The sequence below is a fragment of the Lepus europaeus genome, chromosome 18 (genome assembly GCF_033115175.1).
Source record: "Lepus europaeus isolate LE1 chromosome 18, mLepTim1.pri, whole genome shotgun sequence".
In the NCBI taxonomy this organism is placed as follows: domain Eukaryota; kingdom Metazoa; phylum Chordata; class Mammalia; order Lagomorpha; family Leporidae; genus Lepus; species Lepus europaeus.
Window position 1 is genome coordinate 65,983,843 of NC_084844.1, and position 14,086 is coordinate 65,997,928.

At 44.6% G+C, this 14,086-nt stretch overlaps 1 non-coding gene and 1 pseudogene across 1 annotated transcript; one reads left to right on the forward strand and one right to left on the reverse strand.

Moving 5' to 3' along the window:
* LOC133746924 (zinc finger protein 624-like) overlaps window positions 1-2,793 on the forward strand; it is a 49,286-nt pseudogene extending 46,493 nt beyond the window's left edge.
* A 2,426-nt stretch (window positions 2,794-5,219) lies between these two features.
* On the reverse strand, window positions 5,220-5,326 carry LOC133747370 (U6 spliceosomal RNA). Its single transcript, XR_009864326.1, has one exon. It is a non-coding gene; the product is annotated as a U6 spliceosomal RNA (small nuclear RNA).
* Between the last annotated feature and the right edge of the window lie 8,760 nt (window positions 5,327-14,086).

The following is a 14,086-nucleotide window of genomic DNA, read 5'->3' on the forward strand; positions in this document are numbered from 1 at the left end:
ATGACCCCTTTGGTCACCCTAAATTCAAATCTGTCTTTCCATATGAGTCTATTAAAAATTCTTAACTATTTAGCCTCACACATTTCATGGAGAATTTGCAGGCCTTAGTCTCCCATCACCACTGCCTCCAGGGTCTGCATGAAGCGTAAGCTGGAGCCAGCTGTCAAATGCAGGTGCTCTGATATGGGATGTGGGTATCTTAACCAGCATCTTAACCACTAAGCTAAATGCTTGCTCCATGGATTTTTTTTTTAATAGGAGAAGATATCATTGAATGTGCCACTTTGATTATTTACTCAACCACCTTCCCTTAATCCTACCTTTTTCTTCCTAGAAAGTAAGGTCAGTTTGCAGCAGTTAAAACCAAGTGTTCATTTACCATTTTTCATATGATTTATCCCACTTAGTGAGATTTCTTCAGCTTAGGAAGTAGAAGTTATTTGATTTTCTCTTTTTCCCTCCCTGGACTTGGAAACTGAACTTGCAACCAGGAATGCTGTACTAACAGAAGATACTTCTGAAGATTTATCACAGGAGGCCATAGTAGAGAAACTCACAGAAAATGGCCTATGGGTTCCAGAATGGGAATATTATCGACATGGAATGACAGGACTTTGAGACTGCAAAATAGTCAGGAGAGTCACTTGTGTCAAAAGACGGTTACACACAAGAAAATGCCCACTGGTCAAAGAGGCTTTAGATTTGGATCTGTTCTTTTTCCAGAACCAAAAGTTGTCACAGAAGAGCCCCACAGAAAATTCCAAACACAAGAGGAAGTGTTCACAAAAAATTTGGATTTGATTATAGATACCCACTTGGGGAAGATAATTGGCAAGGATCCAGTAGACAGCAAATCCACAAGGCAGAATTCAGAACTCACTTTGAGGGAGAAATCAAATAATAAAGAAAAACCCTATAAATGTGGCACATGTGAAAAAGCCTTTCACTATAGGTCATTACTCGTTCCACATCAGAGAACGCACACTAAATAAAAACCTTATGAATGTAGTGAGTGTGAGAAAACATTCAGCCAGCCCTCGCATCTTAGCATAAAAGAATTCACACTGGAGAAAAACTCTACAAATGTAATGAATGTGGAAAAGGCTTCATTGCTTCTTTGTCACTTATGGTATACCAGAGAATTCATACTTAAAAAAACTTATCAATGCAATGTCTGTGCAAAACCATTTAGCCAGTGTGCCCGCCTTAATCAGCACCAGAGAATCCAGACTGGAGAGAAACCCTATAAATGCGGTGAGTGTGGGAAAGCATTTAGTGATAAGTCAAAACTGGGAAGACATCAGGAAACTCACATCGGGGAGAAACCCTACAAACGTAGTGATTGTGGGAAAGCCTTTAGGAATAAGTCGTATCTTAGTGTACATAAGACCCATCCTGAGGAGAAACCATATAAGTGCAGTGAGTGTGGGAAATCTTTCAAGAATACAACAATTTTTAATGTTCATCAGAGAATTCCTACTGGAGAAAAGCCCTTCAGATGAAATGAGTGTGGGAAAGCCTATAGAAGTAACTCAAGCCTTATTGTACATATAAGAACTCACACTGGAGGAAAGCCCAAACTTCACAGAACATCAGAGAATCCACCCAGAGAAAAACCCTATAAATGCAGTGAATGTGGGAAAGCATTCGTTAATTATTCCTGCCTTACCCTACACCACAGAATGCATACAGGAGAGAAACCTTATAAATGTGATGAATGTGGAAAGGCCTTCATGCATTCCTCATCTCTAATCATACATCAGCGTATTCACACTGAAGAGAAACCTGATCTGTGTAATGAACGTGGGGAGTCTTTCAGAATAAAGTCACACTTAACTGTACATCAGAGGATTCATACTGGAGAGAAACCATACAAATGCGCTGTGAGAGAGCATTCACCAAAATGGTGACTCTCAAGGAGCATCAGAAAATCCATACTGGAGTGAAACCATTTACATGTTATGACTGTGGAAAGTCATTCAGGACTAAGTCCTACCTTATTGTACACCAAGGGACCCATACTGGAGAAAAACCCTATAAATGCAATGACTGTGATAAAGCTTTCACTAATACATCACAACTTACTGTGCATCAAAGGAGGCACACTGGAGAGAAACCTGATAAATATAATGAATGTGGGAAGGTTTTCACAAGTAATTCAGGCTTTAATAACCATCAAAAAACACATACTGGAGGGAAGCCATTTAAATGTCATGACTGTGGGAAAGCATTTAGCCAGATGGTACATGTCACAGAACATCAGAAAATCCATAGTGGGGAGAAGCCCTATAAGTGTGATGTCTGAGGAAAAGCCTTCAGGAGGGGTTCCTGCCTTACAGTGCACTGGAGAACACACACTGGAGAAAAACCCTATACCTGTAAGGACTGTGGCAAAGGTTGTATTACTCTGTCACAGTTAACTCTGCACCAGAGAGTTCATACTGGGGAGAGGCCCTGTAAATGTGAAGAATGTGGGAAAGCCTTCAGAACTAACTCAGACTTTACCGTACACCTGAGGATGCACACTGGAGAAAACCCTCCAAATGCAATGAGTGCGGAAAAGCTTTCAGGAGCAGCTCAAGCCTTACTGTACATCAAAGAAAACATCAGAGAGAAATTCAGTTAATATAGAAGACAAGAAATCACTTAGCCAAATGCCAACTCCATAAAGGAGCCTGAGGAATTCACCAGAAAATACTGGAGAGACACACTGTAAATAGATTGAATTGTGGAGAGGCATTTAACCATACTAAATTTTAGCAACTTTGAGAAAATTCACACTAGAGGAAAATAATGGGCAAATGAAAACCTTCATTCTAATTTCATCATTTACTTATCAAATAGGTACCTTCAGTTAGTTGTCTGTACGTGTATTTGACTTTTTTTTCTCTTGGTTTATCTGCGTTTTCCTATAAGACTGGGAGTACTCTGTGTATTTTTGAGGTTAATCTTGTGTGTAGCAAATCTTTCTTCTTAATCTAACATTTGTCTTTAAACCTGTCAATGAAGTCACATTTTAATTTTTTTTTTGACAGGCAGAGTGGACAGTGAGAGAGAGAGAGAGAGAGAGAGAGAGAGAGAAAGGTCTTCCTTTTTCCGTGGGTTCACCCCTCAATGGCCACTGCAGCCAGCGTACTGTGACCAGTGCACCGCGCTGATCCGAAGCCAGCAGCCAGGTATTTCTCTTGGTCTCCCTTGTGCGTGTAGGGCCCAAGCACTTGGGCCATAGCAGAGAGCTGGAATGGAAGAGGAACAACTGGGACAGAATCCAGTGCCCTGACTTGGACTAGAACCCGGGGTGCCGGCGCCACAGGCAGAGGATTAGCCTATTGAGCTGTGGCGCTGGCCACATTTTAATTTTTAATAATAAAATTAATCTCTTCATTTTTAGATTTCTTGATTCACTTTTTTTTATTTAAAAAAGATCTCCTTGACTCCTAGGTTATACATAGTTCTCCTAAGTTTGATGTTTTTTTTTCTTTTTTACATTTAAATCTTTAATTCACTTAAACTAGGGGGGTTGTTCATGGAAGAGCTACTCCAAATGGCCATTAACCTGTGAGAAGATTTGAACCCAAGTAGTACTCAGGGAAACGCAGACCAAACTACCAATGAGATCAAGCTTCTACTCATGGAGATGGAAAAAATAAAGAGATATGTTGCTAATGGGACTTAGGGGACATATGTATTTTTGGATTTTTGCTTGTTTTGAAGAACTTTGGTTCATTTTGGGAAGTGTCACATTTAAATATCAAAAAAGTATTTAAGTGTTTTCTTAAAAAAAGATTTATTTATTTGAAAGAGTTACAGAGAGAGTAGAGACACACACACACACAGAGAGGGCTTGCATCTGCTGGTTCACTCCCCAAATGGTAACAATGGTGGGAGCTGAGCCAATCAGGAGCCAGGAGCTTCTTTCAGGTTCTAGTCCTGGCTGTTCCTCTTCTGATCCAGCTCTCTGCTATGGCCTGGGAAAGCAGTAGAAGATGGCCCAAGTCTTTGGGCCCCTGCACCCACGTGAAAGACCCTGATAGAAGCTCTTGACTCCTGGCTTTGAATGGGCACAGCTCCAGCCATTGTGGCCCATTGGGGAGTGAATCAACAGATAGAAGTCCTCTCTCTCTCTCTCTCTCTCTCTCTCTCTGCCTTTCCTCTCTCTGTGTAACACTGACTTTCAACTAAATCAATCAATCCTTTTTAAAAAAAAAAAAAAAAAAAGTAGTTCCAGGGGCCAGCACTGTGGTGTGGCAGATGAAGCTACCTCATGCATTGCTGGCATCCCATGTAGGCTCCAGTTTGAGACCCGGCTGCTCCATTTCCAATTCAGCTCTCTGCTGAGGAAAATAGTAGAAGATGGCCCAAGTGCTTGGGCCCCAGTACCTGCATGGGAGACCCAGATGCTCCTGGGCTCCTGGCTGGGACATGATCCAGCCCTAGTCACTGTGGTCATTTGGGGAGTGAACCAGCAGATGGAAGACACTTCCTTTTCATTTTGTTTTTTTCCAGGATGGTGTGTGTGTGTGTGTGTGTGTTGCTTGTTTTTAGTCCTCTGGAAGAGTGTAAAAGAGTGACATGGCTGGTATTGCTCTTATTTTTGCCATACATGTTTTCCATAAAAATCACCAATGAAGCTTTCTTGGGCTAGTTTTCTTTAAAGAAAATTTTCAATTATGGATTCTATTAACTTGGTATTAATTATTAATTTGATATAGGATGATTCAAATTTTCTATTTCATGTAAGTTTTGGAAAGGAATTTTTTTTTATAATTTGTCCATATCATTTCACCAAAATAACCTAATGTTTGATTTCAATAATTCATAATATCTTCTTATCACATATCTGTACAATTTGAAGTGAAGACCCCCTTTTCAGTCCCCATATTGGTATCTGTGTGCTCTCTTTTTAAAGTTTTCTTGATCAGGCTATCTAGAGATTGAATACCTCATTAATGTTTTAAAAAGTCTCAACTATTAGCTAGTTTTCACAGTATTCCCTCCTATGTATTCTATTTAGATATGATTCACTTCCTTTTGTAGATTCTTGGAATGAGATCTTAGATGGTTGATTTTCATCATTTTTGCTAATATTTGTATTTATGCATTTCTTCATGAGTACTTATCTGCATCCAATAGGTTTTTATTTTATTTTTATCATTTTTATTAATAAAAATAGATGGAACAAGTTGCATCTAATTTAACCTTACGTTTTGATGAGTTTTTTTTTAATGGAACAATTCATGAATTTTCATGTCATCCTTGTGCAGCAGCCATGCTAATCTTCTGTGTCTCGTTCCGATTTTAGTCTATGTGTTGTTGAAGTGGGCTCCTAATGGGCTTTCTCAAACTTAGAAACACCTCCACTATCCAGCTATATTCAGTGCATACAAATTTAGGATTCTTACATTCTCCAGTTGAGCTGGTACTTTTGTCAATGTTAAATAGACTCCTCTGGCTGTCTAATTTCTATTTTTACAATCAGGTTTTTTTTTTTTCCAATCCTAGTACAATCGAGGCAGTTTTCCTTTGGTTAGTATTTGTATGGTATGGTAGGCAGAATTCTACAATGGTCCCCAAATTCCCAGCTCCTGGTGTGATGCCATTCCCAGCTATTCAAACTCTAAAACTAGGTGCTTTTGTGAAGGGATGTTACAATTTTAATTCATTTAAAATTAATTTAAATTAAGGTTCTAAGTCAACTAACCCCAAGGGAAATGGCCCTCAGTGGGTGTGGCATAACCAGGTGAGAACTGGTGAGAAATGTGGTGCTCTGCTGGTGGGAAAGGTTTCATACCATGCAGAGTCAGGGTGAGACATCAGCTTTGTGGCTGACATTGAAGATGGCGGGGCTATGTCTCAAGGAGTGTAGGCAAACTTTGGTGACAAAACAGTGTGTGGACAACAGCCAGCAAAGAAACGGGGACCTCAGCTCTGCTCATAAGTTGACGAGTTTGCACGTGGATTCTTCCCAAGTCCCCAGGTGAAATGCAATCCAGTTGACCACTGGATTTCAGACTTGAGACCCAGACAGTGCATTCTCGGATTTCTGACCTACACAGCTGTGAGCTAATCCACAGTTGGTGTTATACAGCAATAGAAAGCATTACACATGGTGTGTCTTTTTTGCTTCTTCTACTTTCAGCTAATCTCTGTCCTTAAAGCAGATCTCTTGTAAGCAGTATATATGTAGGCATCATTTTTATCTTGTCTAATGATCTTTGTTAATTGGAGTGTTTAATCCATTTACATTTAATGTCATTGCTAGTGCACTTAGATTTAAATTGCTCATCTTGTTATTTGTTTAATCTGTTTCTTCCTTTATTTCCCTTTTCTTGCTTTTCTGTACATTAACCAGAAGTTTTTCATTATCTCATTTTTTACTCTATTCGATGTAATATATACTCACTAATTATTTAGAGCAGTGGTTCTAAAAACTAACTTCATAATAACTCTGAGACATTATTTGCCTTTTTCACTCTTGTTCTCTTGAATGAAACTACATGACATGTGATATTGCAGAAGATGTAGTGCAGAAGGAAATATGCTAATTCACCTATCTTAAGCCCTTGTTATGAACTTGATAGTACCCATCCCCTCCACCCACCACCCCTGCCAAAACTCCTGTATAGAAGCCCTAACAGCCAGCATCTCAGAATGTGACTGTGTCTGGAAATAGAATCCTTAAAGATGTGATTAATTAAAGATGAGAGCCTGAGGATCAGCCCTACTCCAATCCAATCAATTTTCGAATGAGAAGGGGACATTGGAACATGGTGAGACAAGAGAGAAGCTATCAGCAACCCAAGGAGAGGAACCTCTGGAGAAGCCAGCCCTTCAGGCATTTTAATGTTGGACCTCGATCCAATGTCCAGAATTGTGAGAAAACTGATTTCTATCCTGTAAGCTGTCCAGTCTGTGGTATTTTATTACCATAGCCCTGCAAACTAAGACGTTAAAGAAATGTGCCAAAATGGAAAACACTGCCACTCTTTGCATATAATTTTTTGTCTTAATGAAATGGACACTATGAGAAAGAGTGACTTGATTGGCCCTTGTCCTCACTGTTGATGTACAACTTAATACTTTATCCCTTTTAGTATTTTTTCGTGTGTGTTCTACTTAATACTATTGGTTAAACTCTGTAATTAACACACAATTATCCTTAGGTGTTTAACTGAAAAGTGATCTTCGTTAAATATAAGAGTGGGAATAAGAGAGGGAGGAGATGTACAATTTGGGACATGCTCAAGCTGACTTGCCCCAAATGGTAGAGTTAGAAATGTGCCAGGGGATTCTAATTCAATCCCATCAAGATGGCATGTACCAATACCATCTCACTTGTCAAAGTGATCAATTTCAGTTCACAATTGATTATACTAATAGGTCTAAGAGTCAAAGGGATCACATAAACAAGACTAGTGTCTTCCAATACTAACTGATAAAATAAAATAGGGAGAGAACGATGCAACATGGGAAGCGGGATACGCAGCAGACTCATAGAATGGCAGATGTCCTAAATAGCACTCTGGCCTCAGAATCAGCCCTTAAGGCATTCAGATCTGGCTCAAGAGCCCATGAGAGTATTTTAGGCATGGAAAGCCAAGTCACTCTGGCAAAAACAACAAACTAAATGAAAGATCTCTGTGAGTGAGAACCCAGTAGAACAGGCCATCAAAGAAGGAGGTACCTTTCTCTGAAGGGAGGAGAGAAATTCTACTTGTCTAAATAAGATCAAAGTCAGTGAACTCAAAAGGGCTCCATAGCCTTGACAACTCATGACTAGAGCCTAGGGAGATTACTGATGCCATCAACAAGAGTGTCAATTTGTTAAGTCAACAACAGGAGTCACTGTGCACTTACTCCTCATGTAGGATCTCTGTCCTTAATGTGTTGTTGAATGTGAATTAATGCTATAACTAGTACTGAAACAGTATTTTATACTTTATGTTCTGTGTGGGTGCAAACTGTTGAAATATTTATTAATATATACTAAATTGATATTCTGTATATAAAGATAATTGAAACTGAATCTTGATATGAATGGAATGGGACAGGGAATGGGAGTTGGGAGGGTTGTGGGTGGGAGGGAAGTTATGGGGGGAGAAAGTCATTGTAATCCATAAGCTGTACTTTGGAAATTTATATTTGCTAAATAAAAGTTTTAAAATATTTGTATTAAAACAACATTTTCCAGTATCATGTTGTGCGTTATTTTTAGTAAATATTGTTAACTTTTATCATTATAATTTCAAATACCAGGGCCAGCTCTGTGGCATAGCAGGTAAAGCCACAGCCTGTAGTGCCAGCATCCCATATGGGCACCGGTTTGAGTCCTGGCTGCTTCACTTCTGATCCAGCTCTCTGCTATGGCCTGGGAAAGCAATAGAAGATGGCCCAGGTCCTTGGGCCCTTGCATCTTCATGGGAGACCCAGAAGAAACTCCTTGCTCCTGTCTTCAATTCAACACAGCTCCGGCTGTTGTGGCCAGTGTGGGAGTGAACCAGTGGATGGAAGACCTCTCTCTCTCTCTCCCTCTCTCTCTCTGCCTCTGCCTCTGCCTCTGCCTCTCTGTAACTCTGCCTTTCAAATAAATAAATAAATCTTTTGAAAAGTGTTTTCCTATGTGTGTAAAGTCTAAAAGGGCACAGTCGTTATGGTAACAGGAATATGAACTGATTGTTAAAAACTGAATTTAAGACTGTTTTTTTGATTCTGACTTAAGGTTCTTCAGCCCACTTGCAAATTAGAATGCACAAGAGGCCCAGCGTGGACCCAGACAAAGCTTCTTGGAGGCTTCTGCCCCACCACAAGGGAGGCAAAAATGATGTGGGCTCCACAGGCAGCTAGTTTAGGACAGCTAAGCCTGAAGTCACTAACCTGCACCCCATGTGTAATTCTATCCTCTCACTTGCCAATCAAAAAACCTCTCTTCCCAGCATGCATCTGCTTCATCCAGGACCTGGGGGAAGACACCATCAAGGGCCGGCACTTTGATTAAACCTCCTCCTGCAGTGCTGGCATCCCATATGGGCCCTGGTTCATGTCCCTGCTGCTCTGCTTCTGACCCAGCTCCCTGCTAATGCACCTGGGAAAAAGCAACATAAGATGGCCCAAGTGTTCTGGGCCTCTGCACCCACATGGGAGGCCCAGATGTTGTTCCAAGCTCCTGGCTTCAGCCTAGCCCAGCTCCAGCCATTGCAACCATCTGGGGAGTGAACCAGTGGATGGAAGATCTCTCTTTCTGTCTCTGTAACTCTGACTTACAAGTAAATAAATAAATCAAAAAAAAAAAAAAAAAAAAAAGAAAGTGGCGGCTCATGATTTGTGGGTTAGCACTCTCTTCCCCGTGCGTGCTGTCCACAGGATAGAACGTGAACGTGTTTTTCTCCAGGACCTCACAGCACGGAATGAGCTCTCCAGGAAAGCTGCCACTTGCAAAACAGGTGCAGGATGTTACCGGACACTGTCTCAGAGGCTTGATATGTTTTTCTTCCCATTTTCCATCTAGGCATGGATTTCTAGTCCTCATTCTGATTCATCCCTTCTCTATATTCAGGACTGGAAAGAATCCAAAACAAGGCCACAAACATTTAACAACACAATGCCTGGGAGATCTGAGTTGCAAAAGGGTCCATGGAGAGCTGTGAGCTCTGTGGAGAGCAGCCATTTAATGGCTGCTCCCAAGTCCACATAAGGGCCTTTGTTCCAGAGTCATGATGCTATCTGGAAGCAAGCCCAAGCACTTAGTACAGGAACCCGCTGTCTCCCAGCAGTGAGAAGACCTGGCATCCCAGCCAGAATGGCTCTTGGGGGCTGGCCTCTGGGGATGGTTGAGCTTCCTCCCTGCCACTAACACTGCAGCCCCTACCCTGCCGGCTCTTAGGTTTGTTGTTTTGCTTTTGTTTTTGTGAGTAAGATTTATTTATTTGAAAGGCAGGGCGACACAGAGAGATCTTCCATCTACAGGTTCACACCCCCACCCCCACAAATGGCTGTAATACTTGGGCCATCTCCATTTCTTACCCAGGCCATAGCAGAGAGCTGGATTGGAAGTGGAGCAGCCAGGTCTTGAACCGGCGCCCACATGGGATGCTGGTACTGCAGGCGGTTGCTTTACCTGCTACGTCACAACACTGGCCCCTAACCTAACCTTTTTACCCTTCGTGTTGGCCAGCTTCTTGGTGTTATAAAGAAACACTCGAGGAAACAAATTCTATAGAGAGAAAAGGCTCACCGTTTTGAAGGTTCAAGTTCAAGATCGGGCAGCCCTTATTGGTATGTGGATAAGAACCGTGGCTTAGGGCAAAGGAGGGACCGCGTGGAGAGCCAGGAAGCAGAGACAGAAGCCCGGCCCCACTCAGTTCTTCCCAGCCACCCTTCTCTTGAGAGCTACCTTCCACGAGCACGCCCTGCCCAGTAACCTAGGCCCACCTCCTGAACACCGTAGTTGTAATGTAGGCAGGTAGGTAGCTAGGAAACAAAGAGGCGCTGACCACTGCCCGCAGCAGCTGCGCGGCTGCCTCTTGCCACCCAAACCCAGCACGGCTGCAGGCTGGATACCCACCTCCCTCGCCCAGCACCTGAGCCTCACTCCCCACCGTGTGTGAGTCACCATGACAACCACACACTGGCTGCAGCCCCAGGAGTAGATCCCCAACAAAAGGACATGGAAGTGAGCAGCGCTCACGCCCTGCCCAAATTCTGCCTCACTTAAATATTCCGTTAAGGCACCACCTCCTACCCTGTAAGGGGATGACCCCAGCTCTGGTGGGGAGAGCAGCTCTTCCTTGCTCAGGCAGAGAGGTTGGCTGCGCATCTGAATGTGTGCCATCCCTTTCCATAAACCGTGCTTTCCTGTGCACCGCGCTGTCTCCTGGAGTTCTTCCACGGGGGGACATGAACTTGGAAGAGGCCCAGCTGGGGGGTCCAAGTCTCCACTCTCTTAGGACCATTTACTTATAACTTTGGGGTTGAAATGTGTGCGTGAGTTCAGGGACCAAATCATACTCAAACTACAGCATCTCAGCCCTGGTCCCTGAAACTCCTGTCCTTCTCACACACAGCAACCATTCCATTCCCAATAGGTTCAGGCCTTTTTCTTTTTTTTTAAATATATTTATTTTATTTGAAAGGCAAAGTTACAGAAAGAGAGAGAGGGAGAGACAAAGAGAGAAAGAGATCTTCCATTGCTGGTTCACTCCCTCAAATGACTACAACAGCTAGGGTCCCTGGAACACCATCTGAGTCTTCCACATGAGTGGCAGGGGCCCAAGCACTTGGACCATCTTCTGCTGCCTTCCCAGGTGCATTAGCAGGGAGCTGGATTGGAAGTGGAGCAGCCGGAACTCGTATTGGTGCTCATATGTCCATTACAAGTGGCAGCTTAACCCACTGCACCACAACACTGGCCCTGGCTTCCGTCTTAATTCAGTCCAGCATGAATCCAAAAGCCATTGTCTCATCAGCGACTGAAGATGAACTGCAGCCGTGAGCCTGTAAGAGTCCAAGTGACATATTCCCAGATGCACAGGTAGCACAGGCACTGTAGACACATTTCCAGTCCAGATAGAAGTAACAGGGCAACAGAAAGAATGAACTGGATCAACGTCAGACCAAGAGCCAGGAGGTCAAACAGGAAATCCTAAAGCTCCACGGACAGCATCTGGAGCACGCCAGGGCAGAGGTGCACCCACCCCGAGGCTTTGCTGGTTGCAGCCCACGTGGTTCTCTGTGGGGTTCTGCACACAGATCTCTGTGACTGTCCAGGGCTGGCCACTTCTCACTCTTACCCTCCTGGGTGCTAGGTTTTAGGATTTTTAGGGGCTTGGGGAAGGCCAGGAGGCAGCTAGTTAAAGTAGAAAAAACTTCAGCAGGCACAGAATTGGGGGTGGGGTAAAGAGAGTGGGGGTTGGGCCTGCCCAGACAGGGGGCATTGCATCTGAGCAGCACGCCAAGTCTGATCTTAAGCTGCTTGTTGGGTGGGGGGATGCAGAGCGCCACATGGACCCTGAGAAGGCAGGAGGGTGGGGATCTTGCAGCAAGGCTCCTGGGTGAAGCTTACAGTGTAGGCGGGGCTTGCCCAAGCAATAAACTTTCCAGCAGCCTTTAGGTTATCTCTCTGCTCCCAATTACATAGACCCCAGTGACCTAATGGGTTCTATCCTACCTCAGTGGCCTAAGAGTTTTCAACACTGGGGTCTCACAGTGAGGCATCACCTGATCAGAAACCCCATGCCAGAAGTCCAACCCTGTAGCACAACTCTGCCTGCACCCCCACCCCCACCCCCACCTGGCTTTCCTTGGAAATCCTGGTGGAAGCCACCATGATGGCCTCATAATCCTTGCGTCCTGCACACCAGCAAAATCGGCACCGTGTGGACCACGCCAAGGCCGGCCATTAGCACCAGCCACACCTGGGCCCACGTGAACCCTGGGGAGCTTCCGGTCTCAGGTGCACTCTCAGAGAGAGCCTCCTGGGTCCTGAGACACAATCTGGCAAATTCAGTCCTCCAGACCTAGAATTTTAAGAATGGCCTTGAAGATTGCTGGGATGCACTCAAGGTCTTTCTCCCATTCTCCTATTGTCTTGCTGACTGCTGCAATTTTTTTTAAGATTTATGTATTTTGGGCTGGTGCCATGGCGCAGCAGGTCAAAGCCCTGGCCCGAAGCGCCAGCATCCCATAAGGGTGCTGGTTCAAGTCCTGCTGCTCCTCTTCTGATCCAGCTTTCTCCCATGGCCTGGGAAAGCAGTAGAAGATGGCCCAAGTCCTTGGGCCCCTGCATCCAGGTGGGAGACCTGGAAGAAGCTCCTGGCTGCTGGCTTCAGATTGGCGCTGCACTGGCCATTGTAGCTATCTGGGGAGTGAACCATCAGATGGAAGACTTTCTCTGTCTCTACCTCTCTCTGTAACTCTTTCAAATAAATAAATCTTAAAAAATAGATTTATGTATTTTATTTGAAAGGCAGAGTTGGGGGGATAGGTCTTCCATCCGCTGATTCACTCCCCAAATAGCTGCAATAGCCAGAGCTGAGCCAATCCAGAGCTAGGAGCCAGGAGCTTCTTCCGGGTCTCCTACGTGGTAGAAGGGGCCCAAGCACTTGGCCCATTTTACTTAGGCCATTATTCACTGCTTCCCAGGCCATAGCAGAGAGATGGATGGGAAGTGGAGCAGCCGGGACTTGAACCAGTGCCCACAGGGGATGCAGGCATTGCAGGAGGCAGTTTTATCCACTACGCCACAGCGCCGGCCCCTGGGCAATTTTCATGTGCTCTAAACCCACCTTTGGTTATGGTCAGATCTGCTGGTGAAATATGTCACTGTTATTCATTTTAGTTACATCATTTTTCAAGTTTCCTTTTTTTATTTGACAGGCAGAATTAGACAAAAGACAGATTTTTTCATCTACCGGTTCCCTCCCTAGATGGCTGCACAGACAAGGGCTATAGCTGGGAGCCAGAAGCTCCATCCAGGTCTCCTACGTGGAGCAGCAGTAACCTAACTCCTTGGGCTATCACCTGCTGCCCCCTTGGTGCTTTGGTGAGGGGGCTGGAGCTGGTGTTCAGTGTTACTGCATGAATGGATGAACAAGTGAATGAGAGTGAAGGAGTGAACAGCCACAGCCCTGTGCCTGCTGAACCCCTGAGAGACAGCAGGGTGGGGGTGCAGGCATGGAACCCCACAGCCCCCTGCCTGCTGATCCCCTGAAAGATGGCAGGGTGGTGGTGCAGGCACAGAACCCCACAGCCCCGTGCCTGTTGATCCCCTGAAAGATGGCAGGGTGGTGGTGGTGCAAGCATGGAACCCCACAGCTCTGTGCCTGCTGATACCCTGAAAGACCGCAGGGTGGTGGTGCAGGCACAGAACCCCACAGCCCCATGCCTGCTGATCCCCTGGGAGATGGCAGGGTGGTGGTGCAGGCACAGAACCCCACATCTCTGTGCCTGCTGGATCCCCTGAGAGATGGCAAGGTGGTGGTGGTGCAGGCACAGAACCCAGAACCAGGAGGTGGAGTCAGTTGCTGGTTGACTGCAGGCTGGGGCTGCCCTCCCATGCCAGGCCTTAGACTGCTCACCTGCCCAGGGAGGA